At 36.6% G+C, this 23,103-nt stretch overlaps 1 protein-coding gene and 1 long non-coding RNA gene across 5 annotated transcripts in view; one reads left to right on the top strand and one right to left on the bottom strand.

Moving 5' to 3' along the window:
- Positions 1 to 23,103, bottom strand: part of HERPUD2 (HERPUD family member 2) — a 112,374-nt gene that overhangs the window by 85,859 nt on the left and 3,412 nt on the right. Inside the window, exon 1 of one of the 4 annotated variants that reach the window (XM_077119970.1) lies at positions 12,278 to 12,753. The exons of the other annotated variants lie outside the window; for them this stretch is intronic. The gene's annotated coding sequence lies outside the window, so the exon portion shown is untranslated. Of the gene's footprint in view, positions 1 to 12,277; positions 12,754 to 23,103 lie in introns of those variants that run through there. 4 annotated transcript variants of the gene reach the window in all.
- The window catches only part of LOC143649890 (uncharacterized), a 169,115-nt gene continuing 167,530 nt past the window's right edge, over positions 21,519 to 23,103 (top strand). Inside the window, exon 1 of the long non-coding RNA XR_013159221.1 lies at positions 21,519 to 21,750. This is a non-coding gene — a long non-coding RNA (uncharacterized LOC143649890). The remainder of the gene's footprint in view (positions 21,751 to 23,103) is intronic.

The raw sequence follows: 23,103 nt of genomic DNA, 5'->3' as shown, positions 1-23,103 counted from the left end.
TTAACTATAGTCTATCATTTATAATAGGGTTGGTTGGTTGTGTTGTACAGTTCTAAGCTGCTGTTTGTTTGTTTATTTGTGAGTGGCTTTTTTTTTTTTTTTACAACATCTCAGTAGTCCCTAACTGCTTCCTTGCTTTCCAGCAAAAGAACCCCCAGGTTCATCTTTCACATTTACTGTCCAGACCTAGAATCAGCCATTGTTCCAGGAGCTTTGATTCCTTTTAAGGGAAAATAATATCTAAAAGACCACAATCTGGGAGCTAGAAGTACTAATTCTCTTTGTCATTACTTCCAGGACCAGGACTCTTCAGTGAGCAGAGCTAGAAAATACATATTTTTTAGAACTCTGAGTCCACACTGATATTCCCCACTTAAGCAGAATACCATATTTTTTCATTTATTTAATCTGTATTATCTTTACCCTGAAGATTTTGTTTGCTCATAATATTAACACATATCCCATAAGAACATTTTTATACTCCATTCCTTTTTACAGACACATACTATGCCACTGTGTGGAAGTACTACAGTTTATTAATGAATATTTGGGTGATTCTAGACTTTTGTTATTACACTATTCTATTTATCAGCCTCTAAGAGGATGGCGGAGTGTTGTGGATTGAATTCACTCTTGCTCCATAGAACAAGGTAGGGGATGGGGAGAGAATGACAGGGACTGTAGTCTGGGATGTAAGTAATCAAAAAGGGTCTCCAGAGATTTGGGGGGGAAAAGCAAGGTGGAGAATTAGGATGAGGAGAGTGGGGTAGGTCAGATCTACTGTGATCCCCACCTGGGGTAGGCTGGGGTATGAGCGGAGGTGCAGATCAGAGGGAACTGACTGAATCCTCGGCACCAGCCTGCCCCAGCTACTGGCTGGGAAAACTTCCCCAGGCAGGTCCACAGCTGGAGGTGCCTGTAAGGAGCCTGGAGGTGGGCAAAATCATCCCTCACCCCACCACGAGGATCAAACCTATAGGTACTGGGAGCAGTCGCCCAGCCAGGTGCCAGGAATAGCCATCCCAGCAGGCACAATTTGTTGCAGATCCTCTAGGCACTGAACGCTGCAGGGTGGCTGATGCCCCAAGCACTGGTCTGCTGTCCTGTCCAGCACCACATCATCGAGCTGCCAGTGAAGTCTGGGACAGGCAGGCCTGAGGGGAGGGATAGCCTAAGGCGTGCCACCTGCTGCTGAGATTCTACAAGTGCAGGCCAGCTGCTGCAGTCAGAAAGAGTGGAGCCTGAGGGAAGGAGGTGCCTTGGGATAGTCTCCTACTGGTATGAAAGGGTAAATGCAAGCACGCTAACTTCCTATCTGCCTATGTTTTTATTACTCTTCTTCTTTTTTTAAATTTTTTTCTACAAATATTTTATTGGTAATACTATTGATATTTTTATTTGTTATTTTCGTATATTTATATTTTCACTGATATTTTTTATATACTATTTTATTTTTATATATTTTATATTTTCTCTCCCTTCTATGGGGCATTCACTCCTAATATATCTTAATATATCCTGGGTGTCTCCTTCTGACTTTGGGGCCTAATAGTACTGAGGTATATTTTTTGTTGTTCTTGTTTTCATATTTTAATTATTTTATTATTCTTTTCTTCTTCATTTGTGTGTGTGTGTGCGTGCACGCATGGGCCAGGAACTGAGTCTGGGTCTCCCGTGTGGCAGGCAGGCATTCTACCACTGAAGTACATGTGCAAATGGGTCTAACTTTTAATAGATCCTCAAGTTGAACTGCACCCCCTACATGATATCCAGGCCTTGGTACTAAGGGTAATTACTCACAAACCAAGTGCAAAAGGAAGTCTTCAGTGCAAAACCAAGTAAACACAAAACATTACAAAGTGAAGGAAACCAACTCGCAAAACAACCTTATTGAGATAATCATATACCCCAACATAAAAGAAAATCACAAAGCATGTGAAGATCAAGCAGAAATGGTCCAATCAAATGACCAAATCAAAACTCTGTAGGGAACAATGAATATGAAACAACTACTCAAGGATATTTACAAACAAATAAAGGATATAAGGAAGACACTAGAAGAGGATAAAAAAAATCTGAAAGCTAAAATAGATAAATGGCAAATCTCTCAGAGATGAAAAATACAGTAACCAAATTAGAAATATACAACAGCAGATTTGAAGAAGGAGAAGGAAGAATAAGTGAGTTAGAAGTCAGAACAACTGAACTAGAGTATGCAAAAGAACAAATGACAAGAAAGATAGAAAAATGGAATTGGATATTAGAGAAATGATAGACAACAAGAGGCACACAAATATTTAAGAATTATTGGTGTCCCTGAGAGAGAAGAGCAAAAGGCTGGGAAAGACAATTGAAGATATAATCAGGAAAAATTCCCCAACCCTTATAAAAGACATAAACACGCAAATAAGAGGCCCAACAAATCTCAAAGAGAATAAATTCAGAGAGGACTACTCCAAGACACATACTAATCAAGCTGTAAAATGTTGAAGAGAAACAAAAAGTCCTGAAAGTAGCACAAGAAAAGCAAAAACAAAACTACATACAAGGGAAAACACGTAAGACTGAGTTCAGACTCCTCAAAGGCACCACGGAAGCAAGAAGAGAGTGATATGATATATTTAAGCTCCTGAAGAAGAAAGGCTTCCAGCTAAAAATTCTTTATATTCAGTCAAGCTTTCCTTCAAAATTGAGAGATTAAAATCTTCAAAGACAAAGACTGAGAGAACTAGTCAACAAAAGATATGCCCTACAAGAACTAGTCAACAAGACATATGCCCTACAAAAAATACTTAAGGGAATCCTAACAGCTGAAGAAACAAGATAGGAGAGGGAGGTCCGAGGAAGGCACAGAATTAAGAATACCAGTAAAGATAATATAGAGGATAAAAAGAGAGAGAGAAAAGAATACATAGATTTGACAAATAAAAACTAAAGGAGGCCAAGATGGCGGCTTAGCAATGTGAGCGTTTTAGTTCGTCCTCCAGAACACCTACTAAATAACCAGAAACATTACAGAACAGCTCCCGGAGCCACAATAGTGACCCGACACACAGCATACCCCAGTCTGGACCAGCTGGACCGGCTACGAGTCTCCTGAAACCACGGAGACCCTTCCAAAATTAAAGGAGCCACAACATCTTTTGCGGGTGGGACCCGCAGACAGACAAGAGCCACATACTGGGCAGGATAAGAAAAACAGAGCCCAGAGGCTTCACAGGAAAGTCTTTCAACATGCTGGGTCTCACCCTCCGGGAAAACTGATGCAGGTGACTCCTTCCCCATGACAGGAGGCCAGGTTAGTGTGGGAAAACCCAGCTGGAGTCTGTAATACCTATGTAGACCCTCCTAAGGGTGGGGAGGGAAAAGGCACCTTACAAGTAGGAAAAGAAACAAGAACTGAAAAATTACCCTCTGTTAAACAAAACTTAAGCTAGAGGCCCAGAAAAAGCTGAACTGAAGGTCAAAGAACAGATAGACAACAAACTCATCTAGCAAGAAAACCCTAGGTAAGATAAATGAAAGCAATCTCCAGAATAAACTAATTAAGGTAATTAAATGTCTAGACACCAGCAAAAAATAACAAATCACACCAGGAAAATTGAAGATATGGCCCAGTCAAAGGAACAAACCAATGGTTCAAATGAGATACAGGAGCTGAAACAACTAATTCAGAATATACAAACAGAAATGGAAAACCTCATCAAAAATCAAATCAATGAATTCAGGGAGGACATGAAGAAGGCAAGGAATGAACAAAAAGAAGAAATGGAAAGTCTGAAAAAACAAATCACAGAACTTATGGGAATGAAAGATACAGTAGAAGAGATGAAAAAAACAATGGAAACCTACAATGGTAGATTTCAAGAGACAGAGGTTAGGATTAGTGAACTGGAGGATGGAACATCTGAAATCCAAAAAGAAACAGGAACTATAGGGAAAAGAATGGAAAAATATGAGCAGGGACTCAGGGAATTGAATGATAATATGAAGCGCACAAATATACATGTTGTGGGTGTCCCGGAAGGAGAAGAGAAGGGAAAAGGAGGAGAAAAACTAATGGAAGAAATTATCACTGAAAATTTCCCAACTCTTATGAAAGACCTAAAATTACAGATCCAAGAAGTGCAGCGCACCCCAAAGAGAACAGATTCAAATAGACGTTCTCCAAGACACTTACTACTCAGAATGTCTGAGGTCAAAGAGAAAGAGAGGATCTTGAAAGGAACAAGAGAAAAGCAATCCATCACATACAAGGGAAACCCAATAAGACTATATGTAGATTTCTCAGCAGAAACCATGGAGGCAAGAAGACAGTGGGACGATACATTTAAATTACTAAAAAGAGAAAAACTGCCAACCAAGAATCCTATATCCAGCAAAATTGTCCTTCAAAAATGAGGGAGAAATTAAAACATTTTCAGACAAAAAGTCACTAAGAGAATTTGTGACCAAAAGACCAGCTCTGCAAGAAATACTAAAGGGAGCATTAGAGACAGATAAAAAAAGACAGAAGAGAGAGGTGTGGAGAAGAGCATAGAAAGAAGGCATATTTAGATATGACATATAAAATACAAAAGGCAAAATGGCAGAGGAAAGTACTACCCAAACAGTAATAGCACTAAATGTTAATGGACTGAACTTCCCAATCAAAAGACACAGACTGGCAGAAAGGATTAAAAAACAGGATCCTTCTATATGCTGTCTACAGGAAACACATTTTAGACCCAACAATAAACATAGGTTGAAAGTGAAAGGTTGGGAAAAGATATTTCATGCAAATAACAACCAGAAAAGAGCAGGAGTAGCTATACTAATACCCAACAAATTAGACTTCAAATGTAAAACAGTTAAAAGAGACAGGGAAGGATACTATCTACTAATAAAAGGAACAATTCAACAAGAAGACATAACAATCATACATATTTATGCACCAAATCAAAATGCCCCAAAATACGTGAGGAATAAACTGCAATCACTGAAAAGGGAAATAGACTCATATACCATAATAGTTGGAGACTTCAATTCCCCACTCTCATCAATGGACAGAACATCTAGACAGAGGATCAATAAAGAAACAGAGAATTTGAAAATTACAATATATGAGCTACACTTAACAGACATTTATAGGACATTACATCCCACAACAGCAGGATACACCTTTTTCTCAAGTGCTCATGGATCATTCTCAAAGATAGACCATATGCTGGGTCACAAAGCAAGTCTTAACAAATTTTAAAAGATTGAAATCGTACACAACACTTTCTCAGATCATAATGGAATGAAGTTGGAAATCAATAATAGGTGGAGGGCCAGAAAATTCACAAATACGTAGAGGCTCAACAACACACTCTTAAACAACGAGTGGGTCAAAGAAGAAATTGCAAGAGAAATTAGTAAATACCTCGAGGCGAATAAAAACGAAAACACAATATATCAAAACCTATGGGACGCAGCAAAGGCAGTGCTAAGAGGGAAATTTATTGCCCTAAATGCCTATATCAGAAAAGAAGAAAAGGCAAAAATGCAGGAATTAACTGTCCACTTGGAAGAACTAGAGAAAGAACAGCAAACTAATCCCAAAGCAAGCAAAAGGAAAGAAATAACAAAGATTAAAGCAGAAATAAATGAAATTGAAAACATGAAAACAATAGAGAAAATCAATAAGACCAGAACTTGGTTCTATGAGAAAATCAACAAGATTGATGGGCCCTTAGCAAGATTGACAAAAAGAAGAAGAGAGAGGATGCAAATAAATAAGATCAGAAATGGAAAAGGAGAAATAACTACTGACCTCACAGAAATAAAGGAGGTAATAACAGGATACTATGAACAACTTTACGCTAATAAATACAACAACTTAGATGAAATGAACAACCAACTTTGACTCAAGAAGAAATAGAAGACCTCAACAAACCAATCACAAGTAAAGAGATTGAATTAGTCATTCAAAAGCTCCCTAAAAAGAAAAGTCCAGGACCAGATGGCTTCACATGTGAATTCTATCAAACATTCCAGAAAGAATTAGTACCAACTCTCCTCAAACTCTTCAGAATAATCGAAGTGGAGGGAAAACTACCTAATTCATTCTATGAAGCCAACATCACCCTCATACCAAAACCAGGCAAAGATATTACAAAAAAAGAAAACTACAGACCAATCTCTAATGAATATAGATGCAAAAATCCTCAATAAAATTCTAGCAAATCGTATCCAACAACACATTAAAAGAATTACAGATCATGACCAAGTAGGATTCATCCCAGGTATGCAAGGATGGTTCAACATAGGAAAATCAATTAATGTAATACACCACATCAACGAATCAAAGCAGAAAAATCACATGATAATCTCAATTGATGCAGAGAAGGCATTTGACAAGATTCAACATCCTTTCCTGTTGAAAACACTTCAAAAGATAGGAATAGAAGGGAACTTCCTTAAAATGATAGAGGGAATATATGAAAAACCCACAGCAAATATCATCCTCAATGGGGAAAAATTGAAAACTTTCCCCCTAAGATCAGGAACAAGACAAGGATGTCCACTATCACCACTATTATTCAACATTGTGTTGGAGGTTCTAGCCAAAGCAATTAGACAAGAAAAAGAAATACAAGACATCAAAATTGGAAAGGAAGAAGTAAAACTATCACTGTTTGCAGACGATATGATACTATACGTCGAAAACCTGGAAAAATCCACAACAAAACTACTAGAGCTAATAAATGAGTACAGCAAAGTAGCAGGTTACAAGATCAACATTCAAAAATCTGTAGCATTTCTATACACTAGTAATGAACAAGCTGAGGGGGAGATCAAGAAACAAATCCCATTTACAATTGCAACTAAAAGAATAAAATACCTAGGAATAAATTTAACTAAAGAGACAAAAAACCTATATAAAGAAAACTACAAAAAACTGCTAAAAGAAATCACAGAAGACCTAAATAGATGGAAGGGCATACCGTGTTCATGGATTGGAAGACTAAATATAATTAAGATGTCAATTCTACCTAAACTGATCTACAGATTCAATGCAATACCAATCAAATTCCTAACAACTTATTTTTCAGAATTAGAAAAACCAATAAGCAAATTTATCTGGAAGGGCAGGGTGCCCCGAATTGCTAAAAACATCTTGAGGAAAAAAAACGAAGCTGGAGGTCTCGCGCTGCCGGACTTTAAGGCATATTATGAAGCCACAGTGGTCAAAACAGCATGGTATTGGCATAAAGATAGATCTATCGACCAATGGAATCGAATAGAGTGCTCAGAAATAGACCCTCTCATCTATGGACATTTGATCTTTGATAAGGCAGTCAAGCCAACTCACCTGGGACAGAACAGTCTCTTCAATAAATGGTGCCTAGAGAACTGGATATCCATATGCAAAAGAATGAAAGAAGACCCGTATCTCACACCTTATACAAAAGTTAACTCAAAATGGATCAAAGATCTAAACATTAGGTCTAAAACCATAAAACAGAGGAAAATGTAGGGAGATATCTTATGAATCTTACAATTGGAGGCGGTTTTATGGGCCTTAAACCTAAAGCAAGAGCACTGAAGAAGGAAATAAATAAATGGGAACTCCTCAAAATTAAACACTTTTGTGCATCAAAGAACTTCATCTTTCTTGATGAAGTTCTTTCTACTTTCTTGTAGAAAGACAGCCTACACAATGGGAGATAATATTTGGAAATGACATATCAGATAAAGGTCTAGTATCCAGAATTTATAAAGAGATTGTTCAACTCAACAACAAAAAGACAGCCAACCCAATTACAAAATGAGAAAAAGACTTGAACAGACACCTACCAGAAGAGGAAATACGGATGGCCAAGAGGCACATGAAGAGATGCTCAATGTCCCTGGCCATTAGAGAAATGCAAATCAAAACCACAATGAGATATCATCTCACACCCACCAGAATGGCCATTATCAACAAAACAGAAAATGACAAGTGCTGGAGAGGATGTGGAGAAAGAGGCACACTTATTCACTGTTGGTGGGAATGTCAAAGGATGCAACCACTGTGGAAGGCAGTTTGACGGTTCCTCAAAAAGATGAATATAGAATTGCCATATGACCCAGCAATACCATTGCTAGGTATCTACTCAAAGGACTTAAGGGCAAAGACACAAACGGACATTTGCACACCAATGTTTATAGCAGCATTATTTACAATTGCAAGGTGATGGAAACAGCCAAAATGTCCATCAACAGACGAGAGGCTAAACAAACTGTGGTATATATATACGATGGAATATTATGCAGCTCTAAGACAGAATAAACTTATGAAGTATGTAACAACATGGATGGACCTTGAGAACATTATGCTGAGTGAGACTAGCCAAAAACTAAAGGACAAAGACTGTATGGTCTCACTGATATGAACTGACATTAGTGAATGAACTTGGAATATGTCGTTGGTAACAGAGACCATCAGGAGAGAGAAATAGGGTAAGATAGTGGGTAATTGGAGCTGAAGGGATACAGACTGTGCAACAGGACTGGATACAAAAACTGAGAAATGGACAGCACAATACTACCTAACTGTAATGTAATTATGTTAAAACACTGAATGAAGCTGCATGTGAGAATGATAGAGGGAGGAGGGCTGGGGACATAAATGAAATCAGAAAGATAGACGGTAAAGATCGAGATGGTATAATCTAGGAATGCGTAGAGTGTATAATAATAGTGAAATATACAATATACAAATTTTAAAAATGTTTTTGCATGAGGAAGAACAAAGGAATGTCATTATTGCAGCGTGCTGAAAATAGATGATAATTAATACTTTAAAATGTCACCTTATGTGTGAGAGACTAAAGCAAAAAATGTTTATTTGTTACAAAATTTAGATTTTGACTAGAGCATTTCCTAATATAACTCATGTAAATAGTATGACTGAATGTCATAAGTACTTGGAATCTCAGGTAGCACATGAGATTTTGCTGGTTTGTCCAGAGTGATCCCCCGATGAATCCCAGAACGATTTGATCAGTGACTGGAAAAGTATTTGCAAGCCCCCTTCGGGGAATGGTGAGAGTGGGAAGAAATTCAACTTCCCCAAGTTGAATTCCTGATATTCTCACAAGCAGTGTGGACAACCAAAGCTATAGGCTGAGCCCCCAGGCTTGGGGTTTGTTCACATGAAACTTAACCCCACAAAGGATAGGTCAAGTCTACTTAAAATTTAGGCCTAAGAGTCACCCCCAAGAGAGCCTCTTTTGTTGCTCAGATGTGGCCTCTCTCTCCAGCCAACACGACGAGCAGTCTCACCACCCTCCCCCTCTCTGCATGGGACATGACTCCCAGGGGTGTGGACCTTCCTGGCAACGTGGGACAGAGATCCTGGAATGAGCTGAGACTCAGCATCAAGGGACTGAGAAAAACCCTAGAATGAGCTGAGAATTAACATCAAGGGATTGAGAGAAACTTCTCGACCAAAAGGGGGAAGAGTAAAATGAGACAAAGTGTCAATGGCTGAGAGATTCCAAACAGAGTCGAGAGATTATTCTGGAGGTTATTCTTACGCATTAAGTAGATATCACCTTGCTGTTCAAGATGTAGAGGAGAGGCTAGAGGGAATTGCCTGAAAATGTAGTGCTGTGTTCCAGTAGCCATGTTTCTTGATGATGAATGAACAATGATATAGCTCTCACAGTGAGACTCTGTGAATGTGAAAACCTTATGTCTGATACTCCTTTTAGCTACTATATCAACAGAAGAGTAGAACATATGGAATAAAAATAAATAATAGGGGGAACAAATGTTAAAATAAATTCAGTTTGAAATGCTAGTGGTAAATGAAAGCGAGGGGTAAGGGGTATGGTATGTATAGTCTTTTTTTTCTCTATTATCATTTTATTTCTTTTTCTGTTGTCTTTTTATTTCTTTTTCTAAATCGATGCAAATGTACTAAGAAATGATGAATATGCAACTATGTGATGATATTAAGAATTACTGATTGTATATGTAGAATGGAATGATATCTAAATGTTTTGTTTGTTAATTTTTTTAATTAATAAAAAAGTTTTTAAAAAAATAAAGGATAAGATGGTAAATTAAAGAACTGCTTTTATAGTAATTACTTTGAAAGTTAATGGACTGAACTCACCAAATTAAAAGATACAAATTGTCAGAACAGATTAAAATACGTAATTCCTCAATTAAAGAAAAAAATATATACATATAATCCATTGATATGGCATTTACAAGAGACATATCTTAGACCCAAGGACACAATTAGATTGAAAGTGAAAGGGTGGAAGATCGTCAATGCAAGCCATAACCAAAAGAAAGCAGGGGTAGCTATACTAATATCAAATAAAATAGACTTTAAATGTAATGACATCATAAGAGTCAAAGAAGGACACTACATATTAATAAAAGGGACAATTCATCATGAGGGAATAGCAATCATAAATGTTTATGCTCCCCATCAAGGAGCTCCAAAGTACATGAGGAAAACATTGGCAAAACTGAAGAGAGCAATAGGCATTTCAACAATAATAGCGGGAAACTTTAATATTTATATTTCAACAATAGTTGATATTATAAATACAGAACACTATATTTATATACATACATATATATATATATATACTTTCCACTATAACTAGAACAACCAGACAGAGGAACAACAAAGAAATAGAGAACCTAAACAACAGAATAAACAAATTAGGACTAAAAGACATATATAGATCTTTACACCACAAAACAAAAAGATATACATTCTTCTCTAGGACACATGGGACGTTCTTCAGGATCATATATTGGGAAACAGAGTCTTAATAAATTTAGTAAGACTGAAATCATCCAAAGCATTTTCTCTGACCACAACGGAAAGAAGCTAGAAATTAATAATCACCAAAGAACCAGAGCATTCATAAATATATGGAGAATAAACAACAGACTCTTAAATAATCAGTGGGTCAAAGAAGAAATCGCTAGAAAATTAGTAAATATCTGTAGATGAATAAGAATGGGAATACAAAATATTAAAACTTATGGGATGCAGCAAAGGCAGTGTTGAGAAGGAAACTTATTGCACTAAATGCCTATTTTAAAAAACGAGAATGAGCAAAACTGGAGGACTTAACCGCCCACCTACAGAATTTAGAGAAAAACAGCAAACTAAGCCCAAAGCAAATAAAAGAAGAGAAATAACAAAGATCAAAGCATAAATAAACAAACTGGAGAAAATAAAATAACAGAATCAACAAAACCAAAAGTTGATTCTTTGAGAAAATCAATAAAATTGACCCCTAGCTAGACTAACAAAGAAAAAAAGAGGACACAAACAAAATCAGGAATGAGAGGGGGTCATTACCACGGATTAGGAAGAAATTTCAAAAATTATGAGAGAACATTATGAACAACTGTATGCCAACAAACTAGACAACTGAGACAAAATGGCCAAATTTCTAGAAACTCACAAACTACCTACACTGACTTAAGAAGAAATAGAAAATCTCAACAAATCAATTATAAGAGATTTAATCAGTCACCAAAAATCTTTCCACAAAGAAAAGCTTAGGACCAGATGGCTTCACAAGAGGAATTTTATCAAACATTCCAAAAAGAACTAACAACAATCCTCCTAAAACACTTGAAAAACATTAAGGAAGAAAGAATGCCACCTAACTCATTTTATGAAGTTAACATTACTCCAATGCCAAAACCTGATAAGGATGCTATAAGAAAGGAAAACTACAGACCAATCACCCTAATAAACATAAATGAAAAATGCTTAACAAAATTCTAGCAAATCAAATCCAATGACACATTAAAAGAACTATACATCACAATGAAGTGGAGTTAACACCAGGAATGCACAGGTGGATTAACACAAGAAAGTCAATCAACATAATCTAGCACATTAACAAATCAAAAGGGAAAAATCACATGATCATATTGATAGGTACTAAAAAAGCTCCAACAAAATTCAGCATCCTTTCCTGATAAAAACACTTCAAAAGGCAGGAATTGAAGGAAACTTCTTCAATATGATAAAGGGCCCATAGCCAACATCATACTTACTGGTTAGAGACTGAAAGCATTCCCCTTAAATCAGGAATGAGGCAAGGATGCCCACTGTCACCATTATTATCCCCAGCTAGGACTTCTAGTGTACTAGAAGTGATTATACAGGATAAAGAAAAAAAAGGCATTCAAATAGGAAAGGAAGAAGTAAAACGTTTATTATCTGCAGATGGCATGATCCTACATTTAGAAAACCCTGAGAAATCTACTGCAAAGTTACCTGAGCTAATAAACAAATTCAGCAAAGTGGTGGTGTGCCAGTTTGAAGCTGTTATGTACCCCAGAAAAGCCATGTTCTTTAATTCCATTCAACATTGCTGGGTGGGATCTTTTGTATTGCTTCCATGGAGACATGACCCACCCAATTGTAAGTGGTAACTCTGAATTAGATGGTTTCCATGGAGATGTGTCTCCACCCATTCAAGGTGGGGTTGCTTAGTGAAGCTCTTTAAGAGGGAACCATTTTGGAAACAGTTTTAGTGCCAACAGAGTCCACACAACCAAAGACCTTTGTAGATGCAGAAGGAAAACACCTCCAGGGAATCCTTATGAAACGAGAAGCCAAAAGAGAAAGCTAGCAGACATCGCTATGTGCCTTCCCAGCTGAGAGAGCAACCCCAAACTTCATCAGCCCTTTCTTTACAGTTAAGGTATCTTTCTCTAGATGCCTTAGTTTGACATTTCTATGGTCTTAGAACTGTAAACATGCAACTCAGTAAACTCCCTTTTTAAAAGCAGTTTTCCGAATTGGGCCACAGTGGCTTAGCAGGCAGACTTCTCACCTGCCATACCGGAGACCTAAATTCAATACCCAGTGCCTGCCCATGAAAAAAAAAATAAAAATAATAAAAACAAAAATAAAAGCTATTCTGTTTCTGGTATATTGTATTCTGGCAGCTTTAACAAACTAGAACAGGCGGGATATGAGATTAATGTACAAAAATCAGTATTGTTTCTATATACAAGCATAACGTATCTGAGGAAAGAGTTAAGGAAAAAATTCCATTCAAAATAGCAACCAAAAAGAATCAGGTATCTAGGAATAAGCCTAACCAGGGATGTCAAGGACATACACACAGAAAATTTCAAAATATTGCTAGAAGAAGTAAAAAATGACCTAAACAAATGGAAGAGATTCCACACTTACGGATGAGAAAGTTGAATGTTGCTTAGATGTCAATTCCACTCAAACTGATCTACAGCTTCAATGCAATACCGGTCAAAATCCCAACAACCTACTTTGAAGATTTGGAAAAGACAGTTACCAAATTTATTTGGAAGGGAAAGAGACACTAAATAGCTACAGACATCTTTAAAAAGAAGAGCAAAGTGGGAGGACTAACACTTCCTGACTTTAAAGCTTACTATAAAGCCACAGTTTGAAAAACAGCATGGTTCTGGCACAAAGACAAAAGTGTCAATCAATGGAATCAAATCTAGAGTGTGGAGATAGACCACCAAATCTATGGACAATTAAGGCCCCAAATCCAATGAACTGGTACAGAATAGTCTTTTCAATAAATGGGCATGGGAGAATTGGACATCAATAGCCAAAAGAATGAAAGAGGACTCCTATCTTACATCCTACACAAAAATTAATTCAAAATGGATTAAGACCTAAATGTAAGAGCCAATACCATAAAACTTCTAGAAGAAAATGCAGGAAAACATCTTCAAGTTCTAGTAACAGGTGGTTGTTTCTTAAACTTTACTAAAGCACAAACAGTGAAAGAAAAAAAAAGACAAATGAGAACTCCTTAAGATAAAGAGTTTCTGTGCCTCAAAGGACTTTCTCAAGAAGGTAGAGAGGCAGCCAACTCAATGGGAGAAATTATTTGGAAACCACGTATCAGATAAAGGTCAAATATCCCATGTACATAAAGAAATTATACAGCTCAACAACAAAAGAAAAAGCAACCCAATTATAAAATGGGCAAGGATATGAATAGACAGCTTTCTAAAGAACAAATATAGGTGGCTATAAAGCACATGAAGAGATGCTCATTTTCATTAGCTAAAAGGGAAATGCGAATCAAGACGACAATGAGATATCACCTCACACCTATAAGAACGGCTGCCATTCAACAAAAAGAAAACTACAAATGTTGGAGAGGTTGTGGGGACACTGGAACACTTGTTCACTGTTGGTTAGAATGTATAATGGTGCAGCCACTGTGGAAGACAGTGTGAAGATTCCTCAGAAAACTAAATGTTCAGTTGTCCTACGACCCATCAATACTAATACTTGGTATATACCTAGAAGAGAGCTGAGAGCAGTGATGTAAACAGACATTTGCACACCAATGTTCACAGCAACACTGTCCACAACTGCCAAAAAATGGAAACAATCCAACTGCCCATCAACAGATAAGGAGAAAAACAAAATGTGGGACATACATACAATGGAATATTATGCAGCAGTAAGAGGAAATGTGGTCCTGAAGCATATGACAACATGGATGCTGAATAAAATAAGTCAGACACAAAAGGACAGATATTGTATGATTTCACTATTATGACTCTGGTAAAAGTAATCTCAGAGGTTACACTGTAGAATATAGCAGACCTAGAGGTACAAAAAGTTAGAGGTGCAGGAAAGGCTACCCAAAGAGGGTGAACCTAAATGCAAGGGAATGGAAAGAAATAACAGTAACAAATTCATGGGTTTATAAGCAACATTGCCATACTGAAGGTGAATATGATTAAAAGGGGATCTACAGAGCCATGTACCACATTGATTAAATCTGTAATTATACATAAGTGTTCATACAAACTATTTCAAAGTTTTCAAAAGTGGACAAAGAGTCAACAGTAGAAGGGCATAGGCGGAAAATTAAAAATGCATGCTATGGCCATAGAGCTAACAGGCAGACATCAACAGTACCATGACACTACCAGAATTGAGGGGGAAGGACAAGTGATAAGGGATAGTTTTGATTTGATAGTTGGTGAAGCTGTGTTTGCTATTTTTTGTCACTATGGACCAATGAAAACTGTCTACAATTGAGAATGCTACTGATTGCACAACCAAGGATACTGTAAAACATGGTTTGTTTATTTTGGACATTATCCATGATGCCCAATAGATGGAGGGAACCAAAGGGTACAGTGACTGAGAGGCTGAATGGAGAACGGTGATACGTTATATGATGGAATATGGTGCAACCACAAAAAGGAAGAACGGTGGGAAGAATACAATGAACTGAATAAACCTTGGGGACAATGTATTGTGCAAAATAAGTCAGAAACACAAGAACAAATGTGCTAAGGTCTCTTTCAGGAAATTATTTTTCTGAAATAATTTATTTCAGAAAATAAATATTGAAAATGGAAGTCTAGATTATAAGCCCAACAGCCACACTTAGTCTGAAGTTGTAAATGTATTTCTAGATTTTGAGACACTGAGCTGTTATTATTATCAACTGTTATTTCCCTGGAACTTTGAGTCATTCTGTGATACCTAAATACTCAGAAATGGAGTGTTGCAGCTCTGAAAGTTAGCATAGTAACAAAAAAAGAGATCAGACCTCAATCAGAGTTTAAAACAAAGCCATTCTGGCTGAATCTAAAGTAAATTAGAATAGAGAGTAAAAGATGATAGCGTATATACTCTAGACCTTCAACTACTACATGAGACCAAGGACAGATAGGTTTGTAATGTCTAGAAACTAAATTTTCTGTAAAACATAATCTAAAACAACCTGTCTGGATAGCTCATTTAAACAACCCAAACTCCTGGAGTTCAGAATGAAAATGAGGTTTTGTGTTTCCATACAGCTTAATATAATAACAGGATACAACTCAGACTATGGTGGTCTGATAATTTAAAAGCACTGGTAGAGTCCTTTGAGGGTCCAAAAGGAAAAAACATATACATACGGAACTATTAAACATTCCCATCTGGGAAACCCCAGGTATTTTTTTTCTATCAACCCTTGGGAGCTCCCGAGAGAATAGGCCAAGCCCTAGATTTTGAGGCTTGCCCAAAAGAAACTTACTTCTGTAAGAAAGAAACTAAGACCACCCATAATGAGGCTGAAGAGTTGCTTCCAGGAAGCCTCTTTGTTGCTCAGAAGGCCAACTCTGTAAGGGGAATCATCACCTTCCCCTATAAGCAGGATGTGACATTCAGGGGTGAAAATTTCCTTGACAATGTGGGAGGGATGAGTCTGGCCCTGGCACCATGGGACTGACAACACCTTCCTGACCAAAAGGGGAAAAAGAAATGTAATAAAATAAGGCACCAGTGGCCAAGAGAGATCAAATGGAATCAAGAATCTATTCTAGAGGCTACTCTTACCCAAGCTTTAGTTAGACAGTACCTATTGCCATGGTCTGCTAAACCCCAACCAACATCACTCCTGTTGACTCTAAGAACACATAGGGCTCAAACTGAGACTACATAAAGTTTCATATACTAAGTTTGGAACCTATAGTTCCTGGAGGGTTCCTAGGTTAAATAAATCCTAACACCCAGAGGCACCAGTTACTCCAATATTATCACTTAATTACATCTCCCTATCCTTAACTGTTGACACCCCTTTTCATGAAAAACGTCCGAAGGGACATTCCCAAAGATCCCTACAAATTAGAAGGATCAAGGAGAAGGAGGAGGTATAATAGAGAAAACAGGATTTAACAGACTAGCACGACTGCTGAATCACCATGCTAATATTCCTTAGCCTCCAACGTTTTGGAGCAATCAGAAGAAAAATCTGAGATGTTGGAATAGCAGCCCATGACAAACTCTGGGACCTGTTCTGTAACTACTTGTTGAAGTATGCTTTGAAAATTATTGCTTTTTTCTTTCTTTGCCTTGTATATATGTTATATTTTACAGTTTGAAAAAGTTTAAAAATAAAGATTCTATTTATCTCTCTACTCCGTTACAACATCCTATAAAAAAGAGATTACTAGTGATTTTGATAAAAGCAATCCAGATGAAGTGGTAGAATACAAACTAATAGGAATGACTTTAAAAGAAAAGGAGATCAACCAATCTTTATTAAAACATAATCAACACAGAATGAGCCACATATTAAAATTAGAAAAACTAATGTTTCAACACTCACGAAATCATTGTCACAATAAAATCTGATCAAAAAAAAAGGAGAAGGGTATATTTACAGATAGTGAATATACACAGTTTTTATATAAAAAGTTTTGCACTAAAGGAAAGGAAAGAAACACAGCAACAGCCAGGGTAAGTGATATCAAGAGGAGGGATCTACTTTTTGTTGGTGGTTGGACTGTTTATGAAAGAAAATAACATTTGTATGTTATTAATACAAAAATAACATATTTGTATGTTATCAGTAATAGTAATCCAGTAGAAAAGAAAAACTGTTTACGCAGGATAGAAAATGCAGAATTACAAAAACAACATCTTAGGCTAAATAAGAGATGGGACCTTGTGTGGAAGAGATGGGCTTAACCAGTTCATCAAGTAATGGAAGAAGAAGGTATATACAGTAGTTGAAGTGAAGTGAAGAAACTTGTGCAAGATCTTATCACCACCACACTATGCCTCAGTTTTCTCATCTGTAAACTGAGAGCAATAATAGCATCTATTTCACAGGGCTGAATTTTCACATGAGAATGCACTTTAACCTCATAAAACAGATAAATACACAATAAATAATGAGCATTTTGTGAGCATTAGGTAGCTTCTCCTCCTATATCATGCTGTTTCATGAAGATCTAAGGAGAGATTATGTGAAAGTTTTGAAAGCTTGTGTGACTAAAATCACACTATGGATATTCATTATGCATAACAACATGATAAGACCACTGCTAAAATAAGTTTAGTTAAAGCTGCAATGGCTATCACTTTTAGGAACTGAAAAATGAAAGCCCCAATTCACATTAGAACAATTTTCGAGTCTGTTTAAAATGACATTTATAAATAATAAAAGGAAATCTTTTAAATTAATTTTCTCTATATAAAAAGAAAAATAGTTCCATGTAAGTAAAAAGAATTCCATGGCCAAAATAAAAGTTATTTAACTTCTGATTTTTAGTAAAAGGACCGACTGTTTACCAACTACTTTTAAATCTGTATATTATCTGCTGTCAGCATTGCTGTATTAATTTGTAAGTTGCCAGAATGTGATAAACCAGAAATGGAACATCTTTTACAAAGGGAATTTAATAAGTTAGACATTTACAGTTCTAAGGAATGAAAGTGTCCAAATAAAGGCACCAACAAGAGATTACCTTCACTCAAGAAAGGCCAATAGGTCTGGAACACCTATGTCAGCCGGGAAGTCATGTGGTTGGCATCTGCTAGTAAACTTGCTTCTGCAGCTCTGTGGCTTTCAGCCTCTGTTACTGTGGGGGTTCCTCACTCTGCTTCTCTGGGGCTGGCTTTCATCTCTTGGCTTCCCTTGGCTCTCTTCAGGTTCTGGCTTCCTTAACATCTCATGGTGATGTCTACTGGGTTCCAAGCATTTCCAAACATCCGTGTCTCTAGCCTCTGAAGCAATTGTTCTCCAAGTACCTACATCTGATCTATCTGTTCTGGGGCTTCTGTTGTTTCTGACTCTCTCCAAAATGTTTCCTCTTTTAAAGGATTCCAGTAAACTAATCAAGACCTACCCTGAATAGGCAAAGTCACATCTCCATCTAATCAAAAGGTCACACCCACAACTGGGCGTGCCATATCTCTGTGGAGATAATCTAATCAAAAGCTTCTGTCCTACAGCATTGAATTAGGATTGAAACAGCTGCCCCCACGAGACTGGATCAAGATTAAAACATGGCTTTTCTGGGGTACATAATAGCTTCAAACCTGAACATTCGGTAACCTGCATTTCCTACTAAGCTTAAGAGCAATCGAATTAATCAGATAACTTTAACACAAGCATCACTTCTAAAGAGGATGGGATATAAAATTATTCTGGAACACTCAATATTTGGGACTACTAATAAAAATATATGAATTAAGAATATGGTAATCCAATTTAAAAGTTTTTTACCATAATTCATTAATAGGTTTAAAACTATTTTTTTCATAGAAACAATAAAGAGCACTGTCAGTCAAGCCGAGACCTTACAGATTCCAGAAGCCCATGCTTGAAAAACCTTGCAATAATGTAAAGCACAAGCATTCAGGATGATTACTTAGTTAAAAATAGAGGTAGTGAAATCTCATGATAGCTATAAAGTGATCACCAGATTGTCTGTAATGATAACTTTTACATCAAGATAAAAATCCACAATTAAAGATTTTGACAACTCCTAGTCCCAAAATTATGGGTTCCTATTTGACAAACACATCCAATTAATCATTGCTTGAAAACTAGCACATGAAAACCTATTTAATCCAAAATATAGCTTACTGAAGTACTACTAGTCTAAAGAGAGACTAGTAATTCCTTAACCCCAAATCCAATTTTTTAAAAGCCTACTGAAAAGAAATGTTGGGTAATGGCTAAGTACATCTCTCGGCAGCATAAGGAAAAGACCCAACAGCATCCAGCAGAAGGTTCTGATGTTTGCAAAGAGAAGAAACGACAGCCTTTACCATTTGCACCTCTTGAAAAGGGATGGAAGTTTAGAAAGCCCATCAGGGCGCATATGCACATTTCATTCATATCTCTGGTCATTGCCCTTTCTAGGTTCTTTGTTTAATTTTCCATTTGTGCCCAGTTCTAGAACCTAGGGTTCTTCAGATTCATTCCAAAACTGTCTCTGTATCCCAGGGCTCTCTCTCTCCCAGTTACCCAGACCTATATATGCAAATGCTCGACATGTATTTGGCACCTTCAGATGTCTTAGAGGCAATTTAGAGCATATACAATTGCTCTTAATCCCAACTCCCAAGCATTTCTTTCTACTTCCTCCCTATTCCAGGAGGTACACAAAAATATTGTTTCTGTGGAAAATGAATTCCGTGAATGGAATATATCTCACAACCATCTCTCATTAAAGATACCCAACATAAAGCCCCAGGAAATTCAGAAACACTATAGCAAGCATAGCTTACCCAAGCTACCTTTACTCTTTTATCTTCTTGCAGTAACAATAAGTAAAACCAGCACACAGAAGCTTAAGGAATATTTTCTGGAACTCCATCGGGACATTCCCTGTTTAGCTGTTTCTACTCACAGGCCATTCATAAATCAGACGTATGTACAATAGAGAACGCCAAAATACATGACTGTTATGGTTCATATATGTGAGAGGCACACAAAGATAAGGCAAAGTCAAGGAGTTCTGAGGTCTTAAAATAGTATGATCCAATAAACTTTCCTATTCTTGATCAGAATAAACAGAAATAACTATACCCAAAGCTGATCATTTTTAAGGTTATGTTACCCATTCATCTGTAGCCTTTTTATAACAAACCATCTAAACACTTAAACGTCTTTTCACATTTCAATTACTTCTTTTTTAGTTTGCAATAAAAAAACTGAGATAGCCAGGTCCCTAAAGGCCTTTCTTCATGTTATTTTATACAACCACTACATTAATGTGATCAATATAGGTAAAGGGCCTAGGCTTTCAAGTCTGACCAACCTGGTTCAAATCCCAGTTCTACTACTTAAAGTTCTATGGCCTTAGGCAAAAAATTCCTAAGCCTCAAATTTATCATCTGTAAAATAGAACTGACAATAAAACTAACATCACAGGGTGTCTAAGAGGAATAAATGTGATAAAACACTTATTAAAATGCCAAGCATCCATGGCAACAATTTCATAAATGGTAGTTTAAAACCCAAACACTAAATATGACAATTAAATAAAAGTTTTCTAGACAATCAAATCAGTATTTATTATAAAAGGTGTGAAACAGCCTAAAAGTTACAGAAAAATTCTATTTTAAAAACAATGACCCCCAAGTGGGTCACGGTGGCTCACAGGCAGAATTCTCACCTATATTCCCAGTGCCTGCCCATGCAAAAAAAAAAGAAAAAGAAAAAACAATGATGCCTGATAAAACATTACCTTCATAATATTGTTATTTTTCAAAAAGACATTAGAATAAGGCTAGAGTTGAGTTTAATGACATAAATTTTAATGAGCGCTCATTCAATACTTTTAACTTTGTTTTTCATCAACCTTCACATTCAATTTAATAGTATCCTTTGTTCAAAAAGATTTTTAAAAATCTGAACATTACTAGGTGACATAAAACCATTTTCAATTTATGTATAACAATTTATAAGACTAGTTAAATTATTTATGTGCATGGATCATAGTCCCTTTATATCAACAGTTTTAAGGGGGTTAAGCCAGCCGGTTTAATACACGACCTGTGTAAGTAAGGTAACAGGGCATTACAAAAATAAGAGAATTATGAATCTCGAATTACATATTTCATGCTATTTCCACTGGTAATGAAAATGAGAATTCCTTTGGGATTGTAGGTGATTTGGCTACGGAATGTTCATTCTCAAAATAGAACCTACACAACTGGTTCTTATTCTTGCTTCCTTTAATTCTGATAGAATCTCAAACAAAAGGAACAAGTTGAGAAAGCAACACAAAACTCCCTAGCTGATCAGGAGGGTTAGAAGACCTAAGTAAAGAAAGTAACTGCTTTAGTTAAACGGTTTAAACAGGCAAGATGGAAGAAATCTGCCCAGAACTAAGGGACACAATCAAGGGGCATTTCGACCCCACGCTGAAACAAGGACAGGCCAACACATGCAAGTACCAGTAAGGCTTGCCTTCAAAACTGAATTCAGGGTAAGTCAGGTTCATCTTAGTTACTGCTTGTGTATGAGATCAGATAGTAAGAAAAAAGAGATGAGAAAGGTGCCTATTGGACTAAGAGATTCATATTTTTTTAAGTTTTCTCAAGATAGTCCATTCTACATATTACATTAAGATCGACCATTATGATATTTACATCTCTAATAAGTCCAAGCCAAGATTAAAGTCTTGAGACTCAAGTAAAACTGGCTTTCTTGACATATATCTTCACCTCTAGTACCAATTACCTAAATTTCAAATAACTATTTGACACTACAGACCAGGATTTGAAAAACTGAAGTTATTCAGTGATGACAAATGTTACCTTAGAATATGACTCTCAATTATCTTATACACTCTGTTGTCCTTCTCAGTCCTAAACCAGTTATCAATACCATTCGAAACTAAAACTCCAAGAAAGCTTAACTCCACATCCAGAATTTTGAATGATGACTTTGTAAACATGTTTATAAATAAACCAACTTCCTAACTTCCTAACTGAAAATACCCTCCCCTTTGTAACCTATAAGGATCTATGATCTTTTGATTTAGTACTTCTATACTATGTAATACAGTAATAAAAAGAATTTAATCATCGGTACAATATCAGCTCTGAATGAATAGTTAAAAAAAAAAAGCTATCAGATCCTGAATTATCTTGCCTGTTTTAAAACTTTTATCCATTATCTGAGAAAACTTAAATCTCCCATATCCTTTCTTGAAACAGCAACACAATCCCTCAACCCCCACTCAAGTGGACCCTACCTCCCTGTGCCCCTACCTCACACAGTACATTCCTCTTGTACAACACTGGTCACATAATATTTCAGTTACTTATTTAGACATCTGTCTCCCCCACTAGACATGAGCTTCATTAAGAGGAAAGGACTCATATCTTCATGCCTAGCATAAAGACATTCAAATGCCAGGTCAATGAAATACTAGTTAAACAAATAAATTAAATCCAAGAAAACACGCTTTGGAGGAAGGGAGGAGGTAGATTTACTGTGGACTTATTGGGGAGGGGTAGATTTTAAAAGTTCAAATTTAAAATATCCATGTGGAGATTATATATGATTAGTTAAGTCGATACCTGACTACAAATAAAGATAGAATCTTAAGATTTTACACACTGTCGCAGAGTTTAGTCAGAATTCCATTAACAGCATGTATACACATGACCTATCCTTGTAGGTCTAAAATGACAACTTCAAATCTCCATTCTTCCCCCTCTGACAGCTTCCATTTATTTTCCTAGAAGCCACTGCCACAGGGACCCTTCACTTCTTATGACCCGATAGATCCAATTTGGGAAGTGTTGAACAGCGCCATCAACTTTTCTACTTC

The sequence above is a fragment of the Tamandua tetradactyla genome, chromosome 1 (assembly GCF_023851605.1).
Source record: "Tamandua tetradactyla isolate mTamTet1 chromosome 1, mTamTet1.pri, whole genome shotgun sequence".
Taxonomy (NCBI): Eukaryota; Metazoa; Chordata; class Mammalia; order Pilosa; family Myrmecophagidae; genus Tamandua; species Tamandua tetradactyla.
This window is presented reverse-complemented; position numbering and strand designations above follow the sequence as displayed.